The 26942-nt window shown below is 43.4% G+C and overlaps 1 protein-coding gene across 4 annotated transcripts in view; it reads left to right on the forward strand.

Moving 5' to 3' along the window:
• LOC108150391 (mucin-2) overlaps positions 1-26942 on the forward strand; it is a 121330-nt gene that overhangs the window by 14903 nt on the left and 79485 nt on the right. For 2 of the 4 annotated variants that reach the window (XM_017278533.2, XM_017278534.2), the window contains exon 2: positions 19097-19157. The exons of the other annotated variants lie outside the window; for them this stretch is intronic. The gene's annotated coding sequence lies outside the window, so the exon portion shown is untranslated. The remainder of the gene's footprint in view (positions 1-19096; positions 19158-26942) is intronic. 4 annotated transcript variants of the gene reach the window in all.

Genomic DNA, 26942 nt, shown 5'->3' on the forward strand with positions numbered 1-26942 from the left:
GATCAAGGGCCGCGACGGCAACGTCAAAGTCGGAAGCAGCCAATTTAATAAATGTACACAAAAACAAAACCAAAAAAAAGGAGGAAAAGTTCTTCTAATTCGAATTTGTATTTAATTTGATGGAGCTCTCATTCTTTCCTTGCGGCCTGCTCACTTGTTTTTTACGAAAACCCCCACCCACTAACCCATCATCCCAACCCCGCCTCCCTCCGTCCCCTTCCATTAGGTTCGCTGTTCGTCCTTTTTTTAATGGGGTGTTTTATGACAAACTGTAAGCGCGCGCGACTCTAAACATTAAAATTGTGCATAGCTTATGTAAGTGTGTGGTGTAGGTGAGCGAGGTTGTGTCTGTGTGTGCGTTAAAAAAGCGTAGATGAGGGTGGAGAAGGTGCTGGTGAATGGGGGAATCCGGGGGCACTTCTAACACCGCCCACTAATGCCAACTGTGTCTAACTGGTGGAGAGACTCGCTCTCGCCATGTGTCTGTATGTGCGTTCGTGTGCCTCTGTGTGCTCGTGCGGTTGTGTGTGTTCGCATATGTAAAGTAAAACCCCCACCCTCCCCACACCCCGTTCCACGCACTACCCACCCCTCACCGCTCCATGCGTGCGCGTGTCTGCGGAGTAATTTTTTAACTAATTTTCTATACAAATTTTTAGCATGTCATATGGGGCCCGCGCACACTTTTTACATCATTTTTGCATATGTACAAGCTCTGCGTGAGCGTCCTTTTAGGCGTGAGTATATGTGTGTCGCCTGCTCATTCGTTTATTTCGAGCTTTGCGCAGTCTTAGTGCTCGCCCGCGAACCTATCCCCAGTAACCAACAGGGGGAAACCCTGATACTCCAAAACTGATTTCTCGCACCACACTGAAAGAGTAGTATTTGATTAGGGAAGTAGAAAAAATGTCACATTGTAAAAAGAAAAATATATAAATTGGGATTTTTAAATCGACATCCGATTGCAATGTGGACTACCTCAACATATTTTAATTTAATTGTCTAAAAATCCTCATTTAAAATACAATTTTTTAAAAAAAGCGGTCTACTTTATCAAAGAAAATTATGAAAAAATATTATATTGGGAAAATAATATAAAAATCAACTTTGTTCTTTTTTAATACATATAAACACATATTTTAAACACATATGCATAAAAGACGAGTTGTTTTATAGAATATTACATTTTTTGTTTAGCTGCATACTTACTTGTTTTATTAGCAACAAGATGTAGATATTTTCTTATTATACTTCTTAACTCTAAGAACAGCCCCAATATTGTCAAATTTTTATAAGCTTTTTCTTAAATTGAAGAACATCAATCTTTAGACATAAAAAAAAGGAACTTAAAGTTTGGTCGTGACAATCGTACAGGCATCTGTATGGAAGGACTCAGCCGAAACCGAGAAATAGGATAGTTGGTGAGACATGGGGCACTGGCTGTGATTTGCATTGTTTGTTAGCAATGTCAGCTGCCGGCAGAAAGACCCGCCATATGTGTCTGTGTCTGTTGCCACGGAGGTCCGCTAGTGGAGGGCGGGACATTGGCGACGCGTCGCTGTTAAATATTACATCAAAATAAAATTAACATTTTATTTGGCAGCCTTTTTTTCGAACGCCGCTCTATCAATAAATTTCGCAGGGAAGAGAGCGAGATAGGGGCTGAATTTTCGCAGTTAATTTTTTTCCGTTTTCTTCTATTTTTTATAAAAAAAATTGATTACATAGGCAAATATAAAACGGGCCCCTTAAAGTGTAGCTGTGTGCAGAAACTTTGCGGTAAAAAAAAGTCGGGCATTATGTAGAAAACGCCAGTAACGCCAAATATTTTCTGCCATTATTCATGGGGCTTTAATTTTTCACAAAAAATGCATTTTTATTGTCACATAAAATATGTTCAGGCGGAGTAAGTGGGGGCAGCTTGGTATCGGTGAGATTATTAGCGGGCTATTGCCAAGCGTATAGATATTCGATTTTATTTATTTTTCGCCATGTTTTTGGGTATTTGTAATTTGAATTAGGGCTCTCTTTTTTTTAACCTCCAGGCGCCTGGCAATAATGAACTCTGCCCCTCTCCCCATTCGACCCACTGCAACTGATAACTGAGTTGAAATTTAGCGAAAAAAGTGTCCACGGTAACAAAGTTAATAAGAAGTGGATGAAAAATTGTTGATGACACGGGGATAGGGAATGGCAAGAGTATGTTGAGATGTCCTGATGACCTGTGCCCCACATCATGAAAATTTCTCTTATTCATATGCATCAAGGCAAAATAATATATTTATACCCTTGCAGAGGGTATTATAATTTCAGTCAGAAGTTTGCAACGCAGTGAAGGAGATATCTCCGACCCTATAAAGTATATATATTCTTGATCAGCATCACTAGGAGAGTCGATCTAGACATGTCCGTCTGTCCGTCTGTCTGTCCGTCTGTCCGTCCGTCTGTCCGTCCGTCTGTCCGTCCGTCTGTCCGTCCGTTTCTACGCAAACTGGTCTCTCAGTTTTAAAGCTATCTGCATGAAACTTTCCCAAAAGTTGTCTTTCTATTGCAGGTAGTATATAAGTCGGATCGAGCCGTATCGGACGACTATAGCATATAGCTCCCATAGGAACAATCGGAAAAATAAATTTTAAAAAATTATAACTTTGGTGTTTTTTTTAAATTTTTTTTTTAGTTCTTTGAGATATAGTAAAAGTTAAATATTTCAGAATTACGATTTAAAATTCATCAAAATCGGACGACTATAGCATATAGCTCCCAAAGGAACAATCATAAAAATAAATAAAAAAAATTATAACTTTGGTGTTTTTTAATTTTTTTTTTAGTTCTTCGGGATATAGTAATTGTTAAATATTTCAGAATTACGGTTTAAATTTCATCAAAATCGGACGACTATAGCATGTATCATTATAGCTTCAATGTTTTTAAACATACACGCAAGTAAATCATAATTTTAACGTTTTCAAGAGTATTTAGTTTTTGAAATAGCTGCAAGGGTAAACGAACTTCGGCTTGCCGAAGTTTGCTTCCTTTCTTGTTAAAGTTTTTTCTTGGGGTTTTGGAGATTTGTCAAAAAAGCCAAATCCTAAAGAGTCCTTTTATTGTAACTTGGCCAAAATTAGACGTAAAGCCATAAGAGTGACTGTTTTGTAAAGCTGGCGACCCATACTACCCATCCAAATTCGGTTTAGATAAATACATTTTGTTTTGATGCAAAAAACCGATTTTTAAAAATCAATTTTTTGAAAAAATTTAATTTTGACCAATTTTTGCATTTTTGATAAGGGTGGGGGTCAGCATTTTTTTCGAAAATTTGAAGGTATGAAAAAAATATAACTGGGAACGCCATTCGATTGGGAATTTAATGACGAATTCACCGAGGTATGGCATTCCATCTTTTGGCCATTACTTCTCTACGTTTTGATAGAAAAACTGATTTTTAAATTTTTTTTTGTGGTGTCTTGGAGATTTGTGAAAAAAACAAAATCCTAAAGAGACCTTTTGTTGTAACTTTGCCAAAATTAGACGTAAAGCAGTAAGAGTGACTGTTTTGTAAAGCTGGCGACCTATACTACCCATCCACATTCGGTTAAGATAAATAGATTTTGTTTTTCCGCCCTATAAAGTATATATATTCAGCATTACTCAAATAGTTGAGCTGCAAATCATCATAGCTTCATTGCTTTTAAACATACACGCAAGTAAATCATAATTTTAATGTCTTCTTTTATATTTAATTTTTGCAAAAGCTGCAAGGGTATATGAACTTCGGTTTGCCGAAGTTTGCTTCCTTTCTTGTTTTACTTACTTTTTTACTGAAAGAAACTAAACAGACGAACAGAAGGACAGACGGACATGGCTAGATCAACACTCCTTGTTACCGCCCCAGTACAGCAATTTAAAATTTAATTCTTATTAATTCTTTTATATAAAATTATCGATGGAAAGAACGATACATTTTAACATCAATCGATGTGCATCGAGGAAGAGCGGAAACTATCGAAAACCAATTGCAGCACGAGCCTCGAGAAGAGAAGAAGATTTTTTAAAGCTCTTTATAATCCAGAATATATTTTAAATATAAATAAATTAACCATCGTTTCAAATAAAATGCTGTTAGAAGCTTCGTTTTAATGGCCGGCTGTAACACTCCTAGTGATGCTGATCAATGCAAACTTCTGACTGAAATTATAATATCCTCTGAAAGGGTATAAAAAGAGTTCGATAATAATTTTGCGAAAACTACAATGTTATAACTACAGATTTTTAAAAAGTGTATTTGCCATATACTAAAACTTCATCGAAATAAACATGGGCACAGGACAGGAGGCGCAAGGGCTGGAGCGCCAATTGCGACAAAAGCAGACTCACTTAAAAATTCGAACGTTATAGAAAAGTGAGCGAAGCACGATGGCAAAAAGAAAGTTCGGGGTAGCCAGAAAACGAACTCAAATTACATAAAATGAAAAGTTCTCGTTACGCGGCGCATTTATTGTGCCTCCTCCACGTCCTGCCGCTCCTGTCAGGGCTGCTGCTTCTAATGCACATCTCTTTCTAACTCGGCAGCGTCGTCGGAGTTTTTTTGAGAGCACCTCGCCACCCACCGCCTACCACCTTCCCCGCTCTATCCCCGGCAGTTGATTACTACTTTTATTGCTAGCAAATATCTGAGCTTCTTCGCTCGGCAAGGTAAGTCCTTGTCTGTGTTGGGCTCTCTCTATGTGTGTGGAGCTTAGCTTTTTAGGCGAATATAAAGGGGAAATTCTGCGGGGTGAGGGGGCTGCGGGGTAAAGGGGGGAGTACTCTTGTAACTTGCGCGGAAACAAGGTTTTTATTTCACCATTTCTTTCTTTACTTTCCCCTTCGTTTGTCTCTTCTCCCCCGCTGAACGCGGCAATTTCGCTTTAGATTTTACTGCGCGAAATTCTTTTTTCAAGGCAAACCACCCTCTGCATGTTTGCGTGTGTGTGTAAGGTCTGAGCTGAGGTGGAGACTGCCGTCGTGGTAGTTGTGTATATTTTTTCAATTTTTGACGTCGGCACAGCCGTTTCAGTCGCTAGTTAGCAGCACCCGCCTCCTGCTCCGCCCTCATCTTCGCTTGGGGTTTTCTATTTTTCGTTTTTTAACTACGTGTTCGTAGTTCTTCCTGCTGGTACATAAATGTGTGTCTGCATGAGTATGTGCGACGCCGGCAGAGTCGCTGGCTATGGCCGAGGTAAGGTTGAGGGAAGATTTAAAAGAGGAAGTGGAATAAGCGGAATTAGTTGTGGAGAAAAGGTGATTTTTAGACGAGTTGTACAAAAAAAAAAATTTCAATTTTATTTTTTTTTTCAGAAACCATTTTTAGTTTTAAAAAAAATTTATTTTTTTCCCGTATTCTTAATTTTTTTAATGTGGTAACGGTGATTTTTTGAAAAAAACACACACATCAGCACATTTTATACTATTTATTTTAAAGTTCTTTGGTCCTTTATTTGTTTATGTTTCCCCCTCTTATTTTAAGTCCTTATCTAAAAATATTGAATATATATGAAATTTGGTGTGTATAATTCCAAATTCTCATTATACTATATACTACTATCCTTGTAGCGAGTTATGATATTCTTGCTTACAAAATTCTCGCGGTGCGTTTCCCATGTTACAAGTGGCGGGGTCGCATGTCTTTCCCCAACCCCTACCCTCTTTTTGTCGTGTGCGGTGTTTAGAGAATTTTTGCCCAAGAGCCGAATAGATGAGACAATCCTACGTCCCAGACCCAAATCCAGGTCTAGATCCAGTTTCTCATCTCCAGACCCACAACTAAGTACCAACAGCGTAAAAAAAGCACGGTGAAACGAAAATGAAAGGAGAGCGACAGAGCCCGAGCAAGAATGCGAACGAGAGCGAGCGAAAGTTTCAGTAACTTTGAAAATAAAAAGCACACGAGGGTTGCTTGATATATTTCTTTTGCATTGGCTGCGCTGCTGCTTCTGCCGACGTTGCGAGTATTAGTTGCTGTTGTTGTAAGTGGGTATTTGGAGGATATGCTCAGCATGTGTGTGACTAAGAGGAAGGGGAAGGGCATCCTTTTATATTTAAAACATACTCATTTCAATATCTAAGTGCGGGCGGTCTAACCTCTCCCCCATTAAAGGCACTTATTATTACTTTTAATATCGTATTTTTTGCAGCTTTTATGTGTGTGTATTCTTTGTCTCAGTGCGTGTGTGCGTGCTTTTTTCTGTTTTTGCCGGCTGTTCCTTTTTAGTGGTCGCATTTAAGTTGAGTTGTGTGGGTTGTCCCCTCATCCCCATCCAGATCTGATTTTCTGGAATGAATGAGCATACGCAGACTAAAAACGAAAGTAAACTTGACAGTGAGCAGAAATACAGTGGCAGACGAAAGAAGGGGCGGTAACTTGGAAGCTTGGTAGAAAAAATTAAAAAATCTGAGGGTGTGGATGGGGACGGGGAACCCCCTGATTTGAAATCCTGGCCCGAAACTGTTTTTAGTTTCGCTGATAAGCATGTACCCACGCACACATAGGGCACCCGCACTTTGACTGACACGCATACATGGGAATCGAGGGATGGCAAAAATTATCATTTACTGGCGACTGTTTTAGATTTATAAAGCTTTAATTATTAATTTATGTCGCAGCCTGCTTCGTGTGCAGGCCATAAATTAAACAAAGTAAAACGCAACAAAAGGAACGACAGAAAGTAGTCGCGAAATACCGAACCGCCAATGCTCCACACACAAAACCAAATCCGATTTTAAATTTACTTATGGAAATGCAATATCGTATTACCTCAAGTTCGTTATGCTTATTTATTTTCTGACGACCGTAAGGTGGTGATCTTGATAGAAACGAAGTCATCCTCGGTTAGTGTGTATGCGAAAAAGAAAACCTTACCTAGGCCACCAGTCACAGTAGAAATACTAACAGAGGGAGAGTATCAAAAAGCAGGTGCGGGGTGAGTAACACTAGGAAGCCGTTGGTAACAAGGAATGCCATAAAACATACAAATGGCCAAATAAAACATTTTAAATGTAGCAACAACAACGAGAACGAAAATAGTATTGTGCTTAGAAATAACGAAAACAAGAGGAGTGCGGGGGCGGGGAGCACATTAGATAGATTAGATTAGATTTTTTATTCCGTCAGCGAAGGAGAGATTTAGCAGGGAGAAAACGCGAGAGGTATTTAGTTACCTTGGTATGTGAACTATCAACTGGGGGTATCTATAAAGCGTGCTTTGTTCGCTTTCCGATCAAAGGTGATTCAGTTTCTTTAGGAACTTCTTCTGTGGGTGGTTTTCAGTCTTTCTTATTATTGGGTGGGTAAAAGAAATGTTTGCAATGTCAACCCTCTGCAAAGGATGAAATGGTAAAAGCCGTACCCAGACTATTCACAAAACTAACGTTTTCTTAAAGTTTTGCTTTTCTCTTACCTCCTCGCTATATTTGGCCACTTGCCCAGAAAGGTGTTAGAATTATCTGGTCCTCGGCTAGCATTAGGACTCCTTTGGCTTCTTCTGTTACCTGCTTTTCTGCCTTGCTTCCCCACCGCATTCCTTCCATATCTTTTTAGTGTTTTTCTTTTCTTTTTATAGAGGAAAGAGAACCGAGACTGAGCGGAGACGATGGCCATCGTTGAGCGCACAAAAACTTAGAAATAATCACCGACATAAATCTTAAAATGGGCTGCCCTCGCTTTTCCGCACACTCCCTTCGCTCTGTGTTACTTTTGCCTAACTACTTTTGTAGGTGGGGATGAACGGTGGAGGATTGGGGGTGGGAGAAGGGAGTCATCTGGCGCTGAGCGTGGCAAATGAAAAATAACTTAGAAGCACGTTTTGTGGCATTTTCGTTCGCCTCCCACTTCCTTTTCTATGCGTCTTCTATGCCATTTTGGGAGTTTCTTCCTCCGCTCCCTGTGTTTTTTTTTTTTGCCTTTCTTACTTTAGTTCTCCTACATTCAGAGAAGGGGGGTGGGGTTCCTTTATATTATTGCACATAGTTGAGAGACAAAATGCGGCAAATTCTAAAATATATTCGAGCGGAAAAGCAGTAACAAAGTCCGTGGGGGGAGTAAGAAAACTTTGGTTTTCTTCTGCTTCGATTTTGCTAGACTTTCCCGTTGAACTGAACCATCTCCCTTGATATCCCGGGGCACGTGGCCTTCCACCAGCGCAACCGCACAGTGGTCTAAGGTCAATTGCTCCACCATCCCCTTTGGTGTATTGCCTGCTAATTCGAGGATCATTGTCATTGGAGTTGCGCTTGCAAAATTGCTCTACCAGCTGCTCCAACATCGCTGATTGTGCGGAATCGCGCATTGTTTGCCTAAGATTCTCGTTGAAAGATCTGGGGGGAAGGGTGAGCGGGACAGTGACAGTTGTGTGACTTCTACTGTGTGACTTCTACAAGTGTCGCGTTTCGAGAGTGGTATGTGCAAATATTGAAAGTGCCCCGAGTAAATGGCAATTGTTCGAGTTCTGTTTTTGGCAGTTTGCACAGACATTCTTCTATCAATAGCTGCATCTCGCGCACGATGAACCCGCAGCCTTGGGTTTTGGATAAAATAGGGCAGACACCACTGTGCCGGACGCCGCCGAAGTTGGGGCCAGCTACGAGGGGCGAACAACCTATGCCAAAGGAACTAGCAGCTAACATCTAAGCAACACAGGAAGCGTCAGACCCCACCCACCAATTTAATCTGCCCTGCTGTGTGTGTATCTGTTTAGAGAGGACTATATTTGAGCATTTTATTTTAATGGCTCTGGCGGGTGTGGGTGGTGCTTTTGAAAAATGAAAAGAATATTTTATAGTTGAAAATCCGATGGCGTATTAGAAATCTAAACATTAAACTTGCTGAAAGTTTGCCCACCACCATTAAAAGTCATCCCTCAACCCACCAACCTTTCAGCCTTCAGCCTCCCAGTCACCCATCAACCCCCCTTGCCGTGTGCCTGTCGCGACCAAAGCCGCGTCAAAGAAAAATCCTCCCAGCGTAGGACGACGGGTGATGGAGTGGCGTCGCTATCCAAGCCACAAGTTGAGGTAGGCGGTGGGTGGTTGGATTTCGGCAGTTTGCTTTTTTAGCTGCGTAAAACTTACAGCAACAGCATCTGCGACTATTTCGCTGCCGATGCCAGCGGCGCAGTTTCCGCAGGCCACCCCCCCCGTCCGCATTTTACATAAATCTTCTTTTAAAAAAAAGAACGTTAGACCGATTGAGGGAGAGAGCAGAAAAAATAAATAAACACTAATGCTGAGCCAAAGGCAGAGGCAAATAAAACGAACTAGAAAATTTAGTATCTACACACACAGACACACTCAAACAACACAGAAAAGTACGCACACCGATAAACGGCCAAAAAGAGAAAAATTTTTTATTACTGCGAGAAAACTTAATGGCTGCTGGGAAGGTGAAGGTGTAGCCCAAGGTTGGGCGCTAAGGGGTGAAAGACGCTCACGAAGGACTACGACGAAGTTAGAGCAGAGGAAGGAACCCAGTCCCGACAGGAGATGGGGGAACTGAGGAAGTTCACGGGTTTCGGGGGCGGGCAAGCTGCTGTTCTCGGCATTCCCCCCCATCACTTCCACATTCAAATGAAATGGAACATATTTCTTTAATTTCGTAAGAGGGGTCAGGTAAGAAAATAGGGTTTGATGTTGTCTGACCCAGATGTATCTATTGAAACTAAAGTACGCCTAGGGAGAAGGCACTTAGACTTGAGTTACATTGTACAAAACTAAAATTAAAACTACCCCTGCTCCAGTTTCGATTCCTGCGTCCGTACAGTCCGGAATGACGCTCATTGAGTTGCCGTCCTTCGTACTTCCCTCGCTTTTCCAAGAGTGTCAGAGTTTTGGAGGCTGGGGGGCCTCTCTAAAATCGTAGTTCCTTCCACGGTGACAATCTCCTAGCCCCGACTCCTTTCGCGAACTCATTGAAGGATGGCAGCGGCGTCGCAGCGCAGCTTTCTTCAAAAATTTTCTATATCGATACTTTTTATTTATTTCGCTTTTTTGTTTCGGCGCTCTTTTCCCCCGATCCCGCTTCAGTTCCTGCCCCCGCACCCGCCCCTTCTCTCCTGGGCTCTGTTTGTAGTTGAGCGTCGTCGGCGTCGCAGTCGCTGCTTATGTCGCCGTCGCTGCCTCGGTTGCTGCCGCTGACTTCGACTTCGTCTTCCGACCTTGTGATTGTTGTTGCTGTTTTTTTTCAATTTTATTTCTCTATATTTTTTACGATGCTCGAAACTACCCTTAATGATGCTGGCTGGTGGATGCTGGCCTCCCCGATTACCTTTCCCCGTGCGCCTTATTCGCCTGCACGGGCGGAATCCGCTGTAAGTTTTTCAGTGGCTTAGGAAGCGAAACTGGAAACAGGAGGACGGAAAGAGAAGTTTAGCGGCAGATAATAATATTAATTGATCAAACTCTAAAATCCTTGAGTTTGAATTCTTGTCTAAGCAGTACAATGTACATTTAAATCAGATTTCCGATTCTGATGCTGACAAAAAGTCGAACGAAAACTACTCAGAGGAAACTGACTCTTCTAATTTTACATTTTATTGTTCTGCTCCTGTAGATGCCGCTGTTCTCTGCCGCTTGATTTAAAGTTTTTTCTTTTCTTTTTAGGGGTTCATAAAGGGTTGATTAGGAGTAAGTTGCGGTACATACATAGCGCTAGCGAAAGACGGGGTCGTAGCACAGGGAAGGATTCAATTGTATTGGCAGTGACTGTTCCCTCATCTCGCCGCAAATTTTTTTAAATATAGTAATGGTTTATTATTTAAGAATTACGTCCTAAATGTTATTAAAATCGGACGACTATATCGTATACGTTCCATGAAATTCTATGCAAAACGGTGCAATGGTGCAAATGGTAGTTTTTTAAAAAAACTGGACTTGGATTGAAATTCTAGAAAGTTATCTAAATTAATATTGCCATTTTTTAAAAATTTTGCCTATTTACCCAGGTATAATTTAACATGATCCAGTTGGCAATTGACCATGGGTTGATGTACCTCATACTTGGTTTAATGACCCCATAAAGTTTTGCATAGCTTTAATGAAAGGTTACTGTTTTTTTCGCCTGAGCTGACTTTTCTAGGCTTGACGATCGATGATCCTAGAGAAGGTAATCTCTCACCCCTGTTTACACACACAGAGAAACTTTTGCGTAGTCTCTTGATGTTGACACAGCCATTTAATTTATAACGTTTTTTTTTATTTTCGCTCTTCTCCGCTAATCATCCCCGCGTCTAACTTACACAAAAATCCTTTTACCTTTGTCGCGGCATTTAGGAGCTGTCGCAATCCGCGACTTTCCTCTCTGGTGTTCTCCGCCCACAGTCCGTCCGGACTAACTAAGTAAGCGAGGCCCACGCAAAATGCGTTAAAAAATTAACAACAAAAAAAGGGAACAAATAAAAAACAAAACAGAAACCAAAAAAAAAAGAGAAATGCTGGGAAATAAGAGAAACTCAATAAGGAAAAAAGCGAAAAAAATTGAAAAAATGTGGCTGAAATAGTAAAGAGAAGCAACAAAATGGCAGAAAAAGTTTTTTCGGCTTAGTTGAGCAGGCGTTTGGGGGTGGGGGTGCAGTACAGTACCAACTGGGACTGCTGTGGCCGCCTCTAAAGTTGGTGGCAAAGTTAAAATAAACGGCAACTTGGCATTAGAGACACACACACAGAAAAGCACACAGATGGATGTTAGGCAGCCGCCATATTAATGGCAATTGGGTGGTAAGCGTTCTCTTTCTTCCCTGTGTGTGTGTATGTGCGGTACATGAATATAAAACTTTATTTTTATTTATTCTCTTTTCTCCTGCTCCGGGCCCCGCTTTCCGCCCGCAACAGGCTTCTTTGCCGCATTCGTTGCGCCGCGCCGCGCACATAAAGCAAAATTTATTAGAAAACATTTCATTCTCATTCGGACGCTCTCGCTCTCGCGAAGGACCTTCGTTCTGTCCCTCCCACTGACTCCAGCTCCTTCTTAGCTACTTCATCTTCTACTTTGCTTTTTGCATGTTTATTCGCAATTGTTGTTGTAATTGTTTTCATTGTTACAGTGCCTGCTTGCTCTTGCTTCGCTGAGTAGGAAAAAAAATAAAGAGAGTCGGCGGGGCGCGGGGAAAAGGCCAAAACAAAACAGAGAACCAAGGACCGAGGACCGAGAGCGGAGCTCCGAACGCTACAAAAATGTGTGGCAACATCTTTAACGTGGCTACAATGGCGTCGGCATAGAATTATTGCTCTGACTGCGGCTCCTGTTCCCCCTTCCGCTGATTGTGGTGTCTATGCGCCAGACTCCCGGCTCTGACTCAGATTCAGATTCAGTATCAGGTTCAGCTGCTGCCTGCTGCCTTCCTCCCGGGCTCTCTGGCATTGTTGTAGGCGTAGGCGGCAGCAGTAAGGAGTTGGGGATGGGGATGTGGCAGGCAACTAAACCCCAGATGGCGCACTACACAAAGTTATGATATAATTTGGATTTCTTTTCGCTAAATTGCTTGTACCAACAATAAATATGTATTTATGTTCGCTGCTGCCCCTTCCCCCCGTCTCCTTTGTGCCGTGAGTCCTGGCTCTGTGTGGGTCTATGTGGCTATGTGGCCTGTTCTCCTTTTATATTTATACGAGGAATGCTTTCAGTTAACATTTTTAATAATAGATTAGGGGAGCAGGCACTGGCGAAGAGTTCCTAATCGGGTGCAGGGCAGCAGCTAGAGATTTGCGTTATGTTTGTCAGTCGCGAAATAAATAAATATATAATATTTACATACGTGGGGGCGGAAAGGGAAAATCCACCCAACTAACCACCACCCACCCATCGAAGCAGCCGCCAAAAAATGTTTAAAAAAGTGGAGAGAATTAAAAAAGGGCAACGCGGGCAGAGGCAGTGATGGCGACTGCGACAGAGGCAGCGGCAGCGGCAGCGGCAGCGGTCTCGACGTCGGCTGATTTACATTTTTAATTGTACGTCGAGGATACAAAAAAATATATATAAATGTATATATATGTATATATATATATATATTTATATATATATATATATATATATATATATATATATATGTTGCTGTTGTTGTTAATGCACGTAGCCCAAACTAGCTTAGATGGCGACACCCAACTCAGAAGAGCTGACCCTTTCAAGGAGGAGCACGCGAGATTAGTCGCTGTTGTCGTTGCTCGGCAGCGTTTGAGATTAAAAATTAGGCAAAAGGGTAGTTTAGCCCAACATACCCAGCCACACACACAGGGTACATCCATTATGTACTGTGTAATGAAATGAATACACAACACTCACACATACATACACACAAACACCCGTGGAGGGTGGTTGGGGGGTTTGAATGTATAATAAAATGTGAGTAGTGTATGCTAATGGCAAACGCTCGCGTTTGGCGCTGCCACCACCCCCACCCTCGCGCTAAGTACAACTTCCCGTCGGTGAGAGGGAGGGGATGGAAGGGGGTGGCAAGTAAAAATGGAAAATTTGTTTCTACTTGTTCTGTTTCTGCTGTCAGCAGCGGAGATGGAGAAATGCGTAAGAAAAGTACACACACCAGCGATGATTGTGACTAATATATGCAAGTGTGTGTGGGTGGCACCTCCTTGCCATCACGCCCCCCCTCCCCCGGTCCTATACCACACGTCGTTTGCAATTTTTCATTTTAATTTTCATTAGCGTTTTTCTCGTTTTTCCTGCGTGCGCTGTCTGAGAGTGTGTGCGTTGGTTTGGGTATAGGTTTGCGTGTGTGTGTTCGATAGCTGTCTTTTCCTTTTGTTGCTCCTGCCGTTCTGTAATGTGTACAAAGATGGGCGGGGGGAGGCTTTCAAGGCCCCGCACCAAAAAAAAAGGAGAGCGCGAGTTGGTTTTCATCTTGCTCTGCTCCTCCTTTCGGCTTTCTAAAATTCCGCACATGTACTTTGAAATTATGTAATGAGCGTATAAAATGTAAAAATGTTTTGCTGCGCCGCTTAAGTAGTGAGCGGAGACTGTGGTGCTGGCTTGGGAAGGGGCAGAAGTGGTAGGGGGCGGAGGAGTGGGGGTTGGTGGAAGGGCTGTGGCCCTGAAAGCGCGAACGGGAGAGCAAATCAAAGCTGCGACAGAAACAGCAGCAACGAAACTTTGCGCTCGCGTAATTTTTCAATTTGGCAGCGGAAATTGCCTAGGGAGGTAACGCACACACACACACACACACACACACACACACACACACACACACACACACACTGGCATGTGGGTGTGTGTGTCTTAACCCTCAAGTTGCCGTTGACGCTGATGAAGCTTTTGCGGAGCTCATGTGGCAGTACACCATCGCATTCCCCGCCCCCATTCCTGCCCCCACCGCAGCTGATGCTTTTTCTAATAATTAATTTAAAACTTTTTCTTTTAAACTGAGCAAACCCCCAGCCACCACGCAAACCCTCTTACCCTCACATCCCCGGGCGTATGTGGAAAATATTATAGCGGAACATTTTTTGAGGCGCTACTAATTAACATTAGAGCAAAGGCGGTGGGGAAAGGCCTTTGCAAAGGCAATGCAGTTCATGCAGTTCTAAAGGATCTGTCAGAACCCTGAAGGTCAGTGGATATGAAGACTTTAAGCGAGAGAAATCCTATTTCTCCAATGGTCGCCATTTTGGTTGCACGAGCTCAGAACTAATTGGAAATCCTACCACGGACTACTTTTCCTGCTTATCAACAGATCGTAGTGTTCGGAAAGAACCATATGGAAAAGAAGCGGGGGAGGAGATTCTTGAACCCTGACTGGTCATAGCCGAGAAGTCAATTTCTGCCCCGCCAACCAGAGAACGGAGTGGTTCAACACCGGTTTTCGTCCCAAAAGTGAGCGATTAGAAAGCGACAAAATAATCGGCATTTTATAACCCATTATCCGTCATCAGGGGTTGTGTGTTTGTTGTGGGCTGACCTCTGACCCCCGACCCTCGACCCACAGTCTTTACATATCCCGTTACCGGCAAATGCAAATCAAGCCATCCGCACTCCTCAATACTAGTGGGCTATGTAAATGAGCTTAACCCTTCACTTAACCCCTGACCCTGCAACCCCGGCCAAAACCAGAATCCGAATCATTTCGGGAATTGCCCAACCCTAACGCAACGCATGTGAAAATCTTTGCCGAAACACTTAGCGAGACATGGCCTAGACAGAGACAGGGACCACAGAAACCAGTTTGATTTGACGCCCCAGTAAGTGATAGCTAGTTAACTGGTTGTCCTGCCCCGTCCTGTCCTGGCCCGTGCTGTCCTGTCCTTCCACGTCCTGTTACGGGCTTCCCTTTCACTCGAAGGGAAGGGAAGGACAAGGGCAGGGGTCGAAGGTTGTACTGCTCTATACGACACACATGTGGGCCGGGTGGATCGTCGGGTTAGATTGGTATTCAGAATATGAATCAGTTTCGGACTCGGTTTGAATTCGACTTTTTTCATTTTCATTTTCATTTTCATTTCCATCTCTATTTCCATTTTTGAACACTTAAATTCCCCGCCACCACCGTTGTTGTTTTGTTTGCCTATCAACAATGTCTGCTTGTCTTTTAGCATGTGTGGTGTGCGTAGTGCGACAACTTGTCTGTGGCAAAATGGGCGACGCTTTTCATTCGGGGTAGAAAATGATGAAAATTTCCATATTATCGAAGTTCAACTGGCAGTCGACGTGGAGATGGGACGGAATGGGAACGAAGGGGACAGGCGAAACGGGACGGGACGGACAAGCAATGTGGGATAATTTGTTGATTTGGGCACGAGCTGAGCCAGGCAACTTGTTGCATACCCCCCGGCGCATCAATGACAAAGAGGTGGGACGGGGCGTGGTGTTGCGTGCCTGGAGTGGGAGTTGAAAAATGGAGACGGTCCGCATGTGTATTTTGGTGCCGGACGTCAAGGACACGGCACAAGACGTTGTCTGCTATTCTGTCCCCCTTCTCGCTCTGTCTGCCTGTCTGTGTATCTGGGTGAGTGTGTTAATGTATTCAAAGCCTGCGCGGACCCCAAACCCGGACACGTTGCAGGATGCCGGAAGTAGTAGTCAGCAAGTAGTCAGCTGCCACACACATGGACATGGTGAAAGTCAAAGAGGGGGAAGCCAAGGCAAGACGATAAGTGGCAGGGGGGACATGTGTGTGTCGGTTTTCGGGCTTCGGCGTGACTTCACATATGCTCTTGATTAGGTGACACACACACAGAAAGAGACACACAGATAGGCAGGCTAGCTGGGGGAGTTTGCTGGCTGGCTAGCTGAGTGTGTGGTGAAGAAAAAAGTTGGGAGGCAAAGGATGGGGAGTTGCTTGCTTTTTTTTTCTTTATCTTCTGTTTTTTTTTTTTTGTTGGGCAGGACGATGTGAAAGTGAGTCACAAGCCACGCCGACAGGACAACACCAACACGAGGACGTCGCCGACTTCGCTTGCTTGGTCAATTGGCGGGTATGTGGGTGTGCGGGTGGGTGTGAAACGACCTTGGCCTTACTTTCGTCGTCGTCGTTATCGTTGCGTTGTCCCAGCAGCGTGCGTGTGTTGGGAACTGTCTGCTCCCCCTTAGTCCTTCGTGCCTGACTCTGCTTCTGTAATTTTATGCGGATTATTACTGCTCACCCGCACACACACTGGCACAGAGGCAAAGATGGTACGCGTGTGTTTGTCAGTCAGACAGGTAGGCAGACGGTGGGCGGGCAGCTTCTTCTCCGTCTACCTCCCAAGATGGCAGCTGCTGCTGCAAGGTCAAGTCAGCTCAACTCGGCTCGGTTGCCAGGCAAGGCCGCGACTGAAGATTGGGGAGTGTTGGCGAAGCCGAGGGAGGAGGTGTGATGGAGAAGGCGGAAGTCGAAAGTCCCTGGCATCAGAAGCACCAACGGAGAGCTGGAGTAAAAACAACGGCCACGAGAGCCAGGAAAAGACAAACACTTCAGAGTCAGCAAGCACAGTGCGGATTTTAATTTCAATGGCAGGTCTAGGTCTTCTTCCGGCCGCAGTAGCCGTTATCCCTTCCTCTCCTTTCCCACCCGTCCTCCGAGTGTCCGCGTTTGTGCTCGTATTGTTTGCCGGTCTGTGCTAGGGTGTCGCCTCACCCACATTCCTCACATTTCGACAAACTCCTTGGCGGTGGCCCAGCAACGTCCTTGGACCCCCACGCTTAGGCACTGCACAGAAGGGTGTGAGGTGGCTTGATTTTCGTTGGGTCAGGGCACCTGTTGCAAGACTGAGGCTTTTACCGATTCTGGGAAAAAGTTAGCTATGTTGGTCAGGGACAGGGGAGGTAATTAATGACTTCGACCGCTACTGACTCAATACCATTGTCAATAACAATTTCATCCGGTATACCCGCTCACGTGTTTGATTTTGTATTAAAAAACTTTGCTTCTCTCGAAGCGCCGAACATGGAAATGCAATAAAGTGCCCCTACTCTTCCCCTGCTTTCCCGCAACCTGCTAAACTTTGCACGAAATTACAAGCTCAAATGCGCCGCAGGAAGATGCAACAACATTAAAATGCAAAATGAGAAATGACAGCGGCTTTCAAACAATGGCAAAAAACTATCAAAACTGACTTTCTACAATTTACACACATGTCCACACATACACACACACACACCCGAAAACGAGGGACTATAACACAAGCAATACAAAGAAACAAATACAAATGCGAAACAGACAAAATGAGTGAAAAAAATTTATAATTATTTTAATACAAAAGCGAAAAAAACAAAAAGCGACAACAAAAGAGGAATTGCATTAACAATGCAGCGACCTAGCTCCGCTCATCCCTCCTCGCCCGACAAGCGACATACATGCCCAGCCAGCGAATAAGGAACAAAATAGACACAAACACTCATTCAGGAGGATCGCATAATGTGGACCCGAGAAAGAGAGAAGGAAAAGCGAAAAAATACCGCGCCAAATTATATTATAATTATATTTAAAATGCTGCCGACGGGTCCCCCTGCCACGGCCCTTTCCTGCCCGCCTCATCCACCAGTGTGTCCATAAAAGGCAGTGAAGTAGAAAAAAATACTAATAATTTTTACGAAAAAAAAATAACTGAACTAAAATTTGGCCATGTACGGAGTCGACAAAAAAAGCTACAATATCCGGACCTGCCCATTGGCAGGCGCAATACCCTTCTTCAAGCTTCAGCCATAGTCTTGCCATTAAAAATATTATTTTGGCTAATTACAAAAAATTAATCAATTCAACCGAAATATATTACAACCATTATTTTTTAAAGGAATTTTGAGCAAATAAGGAACAGTTGATAAGCTTAAACACCTTGCTGAAGAAGGGAAACTAAATGAGTTTCGCGCTGAGCCGTTAACTATACGCAGCCAACCCGCCGCGCCCTAGTCCTATAACTTTGCAAGCTGTACTTTTTCATAATATGAATCAAAACAGCGGCTAGCGGCAACAACTATGACTTTGACAACAATAGGTTTAGTAGGGAAGGGCACGGTGAAGCGGGGTGGTAACAAGCGAATAAATTTCAAGCGATTGGGGAAACACGTATCACGTATACGCGATGAGTAGCACGGCTGCCGCAGTGCAGGCAAACGAACGTTAAGACGACTTTGTGTTTGTGTGGCCGAGGCGGACAAAAAAGGGGGCTAGAGGTCCTGGCCAACAGCCAAAACTGATGCTAACTATAATTTGCATTGGTTGTTTGTTGCTACTGTTTTAATTTAATTTGCTTACCCTGCAATCGCTAAGCATCTACGGTTTTCCTTACACTGTTTGTTTGCTAATTTTGGACGTGGTATTTCCTGATCGAATCGACTAACTCGACTTCACTCGCTCGATTCGTGTTGCTTTGTTGGCTACATTTTGGGCATTTTTCTCGCTTTTTGCCAGTAGTGTATGTTTTTTTTTTTTTTAAGTTGCAATTAGTTGGCAGGATGAGGGCACTTTGCTCGCATGTATGCAATATATTTCACTCGGATTGATTTGGATAGTTTCTGATGCCGTTCATTTTGGAATTAAGACAATAACTTAAATGCAGCCCTTACTGACCTTGGAATAAACAATATTTATGACAATATGCCTAAATTTATTAAAAAAGCAATTTGTTCGCATTATCCTTACAGGCGATTTGAATAGCCTGCCAAGGGTTAAGGATAAAGCAGAGATCGCTGTCCAGCACATAAGGTAAATCCATTTTTATAACATTAATTTTTCAAACCGTCGAGCGAAAGATATAAAAGGCTTGTATTATCTAACTAAATATGTGGCTGAGGCTGCATCTGGAGTGAAGGTTACAGGGTTATCCCTCTTTTTACGGCAAGCTGACGACGGAATCAAGAGTTTGGTATTCGTCTTATCGGCTGCCTCGGATAAATAAAAAAATATTAACTTAGTCAGCAAGCGGGGCCTTAACCAAATAATAAAATCCTGCAGAATAGCCCCCAAACTTTCCTGTCCGCTAACCCAGTCTCGTATGTTACTTTTTTATGCTAATACACCTAGTTTGAACTTAAGGAAGAAAGTCTGTTCTTTTAAGGTCGAGTTTGAAACTCTATGTCCCTGAATGTCTGTACTTTTTATCAGAATTCTGTACCACAAATTCCCAACTTCAAATCTTAATTTCCAGCTTCAGTCTCTGGCGTGACATTCCATACGAATACATCATTTTCATTTGGCGGAAATCTCAACTAGAATATGCTCGATGCAAAGACACAGTAAGTGACAGCGCAGTCAAGCAGAGGCGAAACTGGGGGTTTGCCCCCTCCCGTCTGGCAGTTACCGCACATTGGCAATTTTTGTATATATGCTCAAGTAATACTTTTGCAAGCTTGGCTCCTTCGCGCCACCCTCTCGCCGTTCTTCCTCCCCCTTGCCTGGGAGGGCTGTAAAATTTGTGTCTAAACGCAAAACAAGGCGAAAAAGAATAAAACAAATATAACGGAAGCCGAGGTCTGTATGCTTGCCGCTGGTTGTTAGTAGTAGGGTGTGGTACAACCACGCAACCGTTCAATCAACACCCTATTTGATTAACAACAACAAGGCCAGACGCAGCCAAAGACGAAGGCTGATGCTGCCTGGTAGGTGGTTGGGTGGAGGGGACACACGCCCACACCCAGAGAGAATCCTCTTCTCCTACAAGCACTATTCTAACGTTTGCGGAGCTATCAAAATATTTTTTAACCTTTTTCGCGCGCGAACATTTTCTTTTTCGGATTTTCCTTTTTGTTCTCGCCCTCTTTTGTCTGGCCTTGTCCTTGCCTTGCATCCCTTCTAGCCCAATCTCCAAACCGCCCACCCCGCGTAGGAGAAACTGTTAGAGCTGCGAAAGTTTGCGTCTGTTTGTCTTAAAAGCGCGGAGACTGGGGTTTTTCGGGAAGGGGATGGTAGGTGGCGTTTGTTTCTCTGCTTTCTGCTCCGTTCGCCGACTTAACAACAACGTAATAGGAGGCGACTCCCTCCCCGGCATCCCAAATATACACAGGCAAAAAATAGAGAGCAAAGGCAAAAAAATATAAAAATAATAATGAAAAGTTTACTGTATAGAAGAGAGCAGGCAAAAGATATTGCCCAAAAAAGGGCAGCACAGAATGTGGGAGTGGGGTGAAGTATGTATTTTAAACTAAACTGCAAAATAGAAGAAGCTAGGCGGATTGGGGGTGCTCGGCTTGACTGCACATTAACTTGATGCTCGTGCCCCAAAGTTGTAACTATGAAAATTTTATAAATTCCGCAGATTTTCCGGCGCTAAGAAAGCTAAGGCTGAGGGTAAGAGGTGGCATAGGGTAGGTTATTCCGCGGTTCCCGGTCGTTTGGGGCAACACTCATGAGGGGATTGGGAGGGGAATTGAAATGGCGATGGCGTGGGCCGGTCTTTGATAATGTGAGCGCTGGCATTTACCCACCTCCCTTACCCCTCCAACCCCAAGCAGCTTCTTAGTAGTGAAACTTTGTAGCACTCTACTGCATAGAGATGGGCCACTCAAGAGGCGTTGCTTTGATAGGATTGCGCCGCGGCACACCGAAGGAGTCGTAATACTTAGTTACAAGATAAGTGGCTGGTTCTAAAAAGATTGAAATATGGCTAGTTGAGAACCGAGCATCTTTGTAAATTTAGTATCATCTTTGCTCGATTAAATCAGTCCGAATTACCGAACACTAATATTAGCAGAACACGGAAGGACTCTGCGGTCGGAAGCGGCCGTAAGCGGCCGTAAGCAACAAATTTAAATTCAATGAAAGTTAATAAGGATGTCTGATCCAGGCCTGCACTCCATCTCTGTCTGGGGTAAAGTCTTATTCTTTTTCTTACTTGGAGCGACTGGGCCGCACTCCAAACAGGCAATTGAATTATTTAATAAATTAATTGCGCAAATGAAGTTCGACGCCCGGCCACGCCCACATCCCATCGGCAGCTGATAAAGCAATAAAGTGCTCAGTCTCGCTGGGGCAGCTGCATTTCCCGGGGGCGCTGCAGCTCCTAATCCGCGACTAGAGACTGCAAAATAGACGTTGATGGGGTTGCGACATCGCTCTAGGCCTCTCCTTCTCTCCCGCCTCGCCAGCAAATTTTCTTGAGCGGCAACAGGGGCAAAAATGGAAACCGATCGATATTTTTTAATGTAGTCGTATTTTTTTTAGGCAGTCGCCTTTTTGACTGTCTTTCTCCAAGTCTTACCCCTACCCCTCTGTGTGCTCCGCTCCTTGGTTCGGTTCGGTTCAGTTCAGTTGAACTTAGCTCAGTTCGGTTTCCTTTTTTGCGTTCCTTTTTTTTATATTTACCCAATTCATCAAAAAATAAGTAATTATAAACTTTTCTGTTTTTCTTCTGCCGTCTTCCGTCTATGCTCGTCCCGTCCTTTTTCCCCGATACCGCTGCGTGTGTGTGTGTGTGTATGAGCGTTTCCCTTTTACAAAATGCTTTCCTTTCCCTTTTCTGGTTGTGCACACAGCTTCGATGTCGATGTCTTCCCCTCAAAGCTGCCACCCTAACCGCCCTACCGCCCAGCCACCACGAGCAGCAACCGCTCACTCCACCCGCAACCCACTATACAACGCAGCCATACCCCTCCCACCGCCCACCTCGTCACTCGTCGCGCAAAGTAGAAAAAAATTGAAAACAACCCCGAAAAAGAAAGTTTTTGTTGTATAAGCGAAAAACTAAGCTTCTATTCAAATTCTACGCCATCGAGTGCTTCGTTTTTATTATGCATTCATTCCGTTCTCAACCTCCTGCTCCCGGTCCCGCTCTGCTGTTGTTGTATTTTTGGCAGAAGCAAAATGAAAGCACAAGAAAAAAATGGGAAAAAGTAAAAAGATGAAAAATGTAAAGAAAGAGGAAAGTTTCCGATTACAGTGGGGGAGGCTCGAGACAAGGGCGGCTTGGGAGGAGCGGGGGCACTGGCTGTATTGTAGGCCCGGCACAAAGCCAAGCACTAGTCTCAACCCCTCAACCCACCCACCCACTTTTTAGTCGTCTCGCGCGACACACACACACAGCGCATGAAGGGAGGGGGAGGCAAGGAGCAATACACGCGCGTCTTTTGAGCATAAGTAGAATACAAAAATTTTGCGATTATGAATTTGAATAAAAACGAAACGAAGCCAACGCAGTCGAAATTCTGCCTCAGCCGCTGCCGGCGCCTCTGTAGCTACTGCCTGACAATGTAGTTGTTGTTGTTGCTCGGCGATGTTTCTTGGGTGGATTAGAAGCTTCCATGGGAGTACAAAAGGGGTTGGACCCAAGACCAAGTAATTGATTATTTTCTAATATTAAAATCTAATGTTTTGAAAAGTTTTGGTTTGTATTTTTGTTCAGCTCTCCGAAGTAAAACTATATAATTGTGCTCAAAAAACTTTTTTAGTTAGAAAGCTATTTCTTAAAAATAAAAGAACGAAAAACATTTTTAGAATCTACGCTCATGGAAGCTGATGTATGTTGTTGATGGTGTTTTGGGGAAATCGTCTGTGCTTTAGTTGCTAGCGCTTCTTCACTTGAACTGCAATTTTTGCTGTCCCCTTTAGACTCCGAGCCCCCTTTCGTCCCGCCCTTCTTCTCGGGCTTTAATCACAAAAGCGATCACAGTCAGGAGCGTCCCTGCCGACGTCGCTGCCTTGGCATAATAATAACACAATCAATAATAAGAGGAAGAAAAACTGAACTGGGAAGGGGGTGGCGAAGAAATTTGAAATAGTAGTAAACAGAGGATTGCTGTATTAGAGGCTGGTGCCGCTATGTGTTGTGTGCCCCACAAAGAAAGAAAGACGGGGTAGCAGTAGGCGAGAAAACGAGGACGAAGACGAAGACGAAGACGAAGACATCGTCAAGCAACAAGAAGATGGCGGAGTCAACGTTGGCAAATGTTTAAGCTAAGGATTAATAATTTTATTTTTTGTCGCCTTTTTTTTTAGAATTGTATACTTACATGCAAGACAGTTTCCCGCTTTTCCTGTTAGCTCCTTTCCGTCAGTGTGGGTGTGGTGTCTTGTAAGCGTGTGTGAGTATTGAAAGGAGGCTGGCAAAGCAAGAGAAAAACTGTCTCCTGTGCAGATGTAGCAGAAATCTTTGTAAGCAGTTTTCACTTCTGTAAATTTATTTTTCACTGTTCCCCCACTCTTACACCCCCTGTCCTTCTCCCACCCACTCCAGAGGACGAAATGATGAATAGAGTTACTCAAATACGAAAGCAAGAACGATGTCTGCCTTGGTGTGTGCGTGTGTGTAGTTCAAACATGTTTAAAAATCTCTATAACGTCGCCGTTTTTGATAAGTCGTGGAATGGAAGTGGGTGGAGAGATTGGAGGGCTGCTGGATGGGAGTCTTTTGCAATAACTTCTAGTTCCCTTTTTTTAATAATGTTTGGATTTGACGTTTGCCTTGTTCGCGAAGGGGGGGATGGGACGATGCCTTCCATTAAAATTCGCCCTAGTCATTTGACAGTGTGCAGGGTGCAGGAGTCGGGGAATGATTGATAGCTCCGCCATAGAGCTCGTCCCGATTGTCATTTGCGTGGGATACCGATAACCGATAATTTGGCCAGAGGTTTCTAAAGCCCTTCGCCCCCCTTCTCCCATTCTCCGGCGAAAACCTGATAAGGAGACCGCTTGTGTGCACGAGATACTAAATTTAGCTTTCGGTTCGTTGTTTGCCGCTTGCAGCGATCACTGAACCGCGTTTATCAGCGAGTGGAGCACGGATTGGATTGGAATGGATCGGACCGGACCGGGGCACGGAAGGCGGGCGCCGGAGGATTGGGTCGTTGCGAACTTCTAATATTGCCGGCGAGTCATGGGAGGAGAGTCATTGGCAGAGCGGCGGAGTCATCGCCCTGCGCTTCAACACCATCGTCATCGGTTCGATTGGGGGTCGTGAATCATTGCTTTGGGCCAAGTCAATGCTCCGACGCATCTAAGCACATTGTACCGCCGGAAAGCTTCCCCTAAGAAAGTGGAGAGTGAAATGCGAAGAACGTGGTAGGAGAAGGAGAAGGAAGAATGGAGACCCCAGAAGGGAGAGCGTTGTTGCCGCAGTCGCTGCTTAGTGAGATCACCAGTACGGCATCAGCATGCGAATCTATATGTGCATGTGCATACCCACACACACGCACTACTATCGCTCTCTGTTTAACTTGTTTGCTATCTTTCTACATGGTGCTGCCGCTCTCTGTCTCTGCCTCTGCCGCTGCCACCGTCGCTGCCTTGGCCATGATCGTCAGTTCGAGTCGTCGTTCGGGTCAATGACTGCCAAAAAAAAAACACTCAGAATTCGCCAATGTTGTTTTTTGACTTTTGTAGCGCACAAACTGAATAGTCGCTCACACACTCACGCATTCGATCCTACTGCAAGGTATGCGAGTTTGCGAGCAGGCATACAAGTGTTGTTCTGGTTCTTGGCGAGACTTCGACTTCCCTTTGCCACTGCCTTCCTCGCTGGCCTATGCAGTTTCGCATTTTTTCGTAGGCGTTTGCTATATAGGCACAGACATCGGCGTGTATATAATGTATATAAAACATATCTATGTGTGTGCACGGACCAATCGAGGTACATACTATATGTTTTATACAGCGTTTTTTTTCATTTTATGGAAACTGTTTCACCAGTTTAGTTTGGCCTTCCCATGCCCGGTTGTTGTGTCATTTAATACCCGAAATTCTAGTCTAACCGGATACAAGGTTCGTTGCATTATTTTGCATTTGCATCGAAATAGCCGCCCGTTAACTTGCTACCCTTTGAGAACTTTTGACAGGGATCAGAGATGGTTTGGAACTGGGACCCTTTTTTCAAAGACTGTGCTGTCGCCTAATGGTTGGGCATCGAATGAAGCTTATCAAGGATGGGCTTTCATGTGTCGGATGCTTTATAATTACGTTAATGACGGTCCCCCACCAACAATCTCGACTGGGTGTAACCGCCATATGTTGGCTCCGAAATTAGTTAAGCTTCGGCAGGAAGCAATGATTTTGAGACTTCGGTACGTAACTTGTTCTAATCCCCAAAATAAACTCGATCTGAGCTGGAGTAAGACTGATCCTGTGGACTGCTTTTCTCCATATACAATTTGAAACCCCCTAGCGCTACGATCTTTTGCCCTCTTTCGAGTTGTTTTTTTTTTTTACATTGACCAAGGCCCCCCACCACCACCCCTCTCCACATAAGTAACTTGCTATTTCTTTTATTTCTTGCTTCTTTGTGTGTGTATGTGTATGTGTGCGTGAATCGGTTTCGAGATATTTTTTTTTGGTTTTTTACTTTAACATCGTCATCTTTGCATGTGTTTTCCTCTGCGTCTTTTTGGCAACTGCAACGTTCTTTTCTCCCTCCTTGATCACTCACATATGCAGGAATAAAGAATATGGGGGCTTTTGGTGCAGCATTCGTCGTTGTTTTGTTTTGGTTTTAATTTTGGCCGCTCAGTTTTTCGGCTTTTGTTTGTATTCAGCCTTATGTGTGTGCATGAGCGTTATGTGTTTTGTTGTTTGGGTCATTGAACTGGTTGCTCTTCGCCTAAAAACAAGAAATTTTAGTCTCAATTTGAGAGAACGCGCGAATTATTACTGAAATTCGCCATATCGGCTGGAATTAGTGGTTGAAGGGGAGTTCATCACACAAAAGTCGAAGTAAAAAGTGAAATTTTACATAACACACATTGTTCAAGTGTTCAATTTTAAAACCTGTACACAGTTTATTATTTATGATTGAGGAAATATTAAGTCTATACAAATTTGCACTCTCTTAACTCTATTTAATGCGTCTTTGTAGCTTGCCTATTCTTTGTCTAATTGTCGATGATAATGATACGATTGTCTACATCAAAATAAAAACTATGCTCATATGCAAAATAATGAAGTAATCGTTGTTGAAATGTAAGGTAAGCTTTATTTTAATTAGTTTTCTCTAGTGGATTAAATTGAATACACTTCGATTATTGGTTTAGAGTAAAACATTTCATTTGTTAAAAAGGACTGCTAAAAGCTATTCGATTAGAGTGACATTGTATATTCGTTGTGTAATTTCTATTAGTAGATTATAGAAAACCGGGTTATTTGTTTTGTATATGTTAAAAAGTATATAACAGCTATTCCAACCCCCATCCTAGTCAATTTTGCCCATCTGAACGTCCGAATATACGTAAGCGTAATTGGATTCTTTAATTCTCTAGTCAAAAGTTTAAAATAGTGTTTGTATTCGGTAAATATCTATCGACACACAGAAAATGATTAAGAAATTAAGGTCAAAAGAAATGACATGATCAATGACGTTAAATTTGAAAAAAAAAATATATATATAGGGAGTCTTATTTACTGTAAAATTAGTTCAAAGCGTAACGAGTATCTGACAGTCGGGGGAGTTGTTCTTTTTTAAATTATCTACCAACGTCTAAATTTTAATGACAAATTACAATATTTTAGAAAACCAACTGCATACATTACTTTGTATTTTATTATCCATATGATTCGATGTGTAGATAAAAT

This window comes from Drosophila elegans, unplaced genomic scaffold (assembly GCF_018152505.1).
Source record: "Drosophila elegans isolate 14027-0461.03 unplaced genomic scaffold, ASM1815250v1 contig_149, whole genome shotgun sequence".
NCBI lineage: Eukaryota > Metazoa > Arthropoda > Insecta > Diptera > Drosophilidae > Drosophila > Drosophila elegans.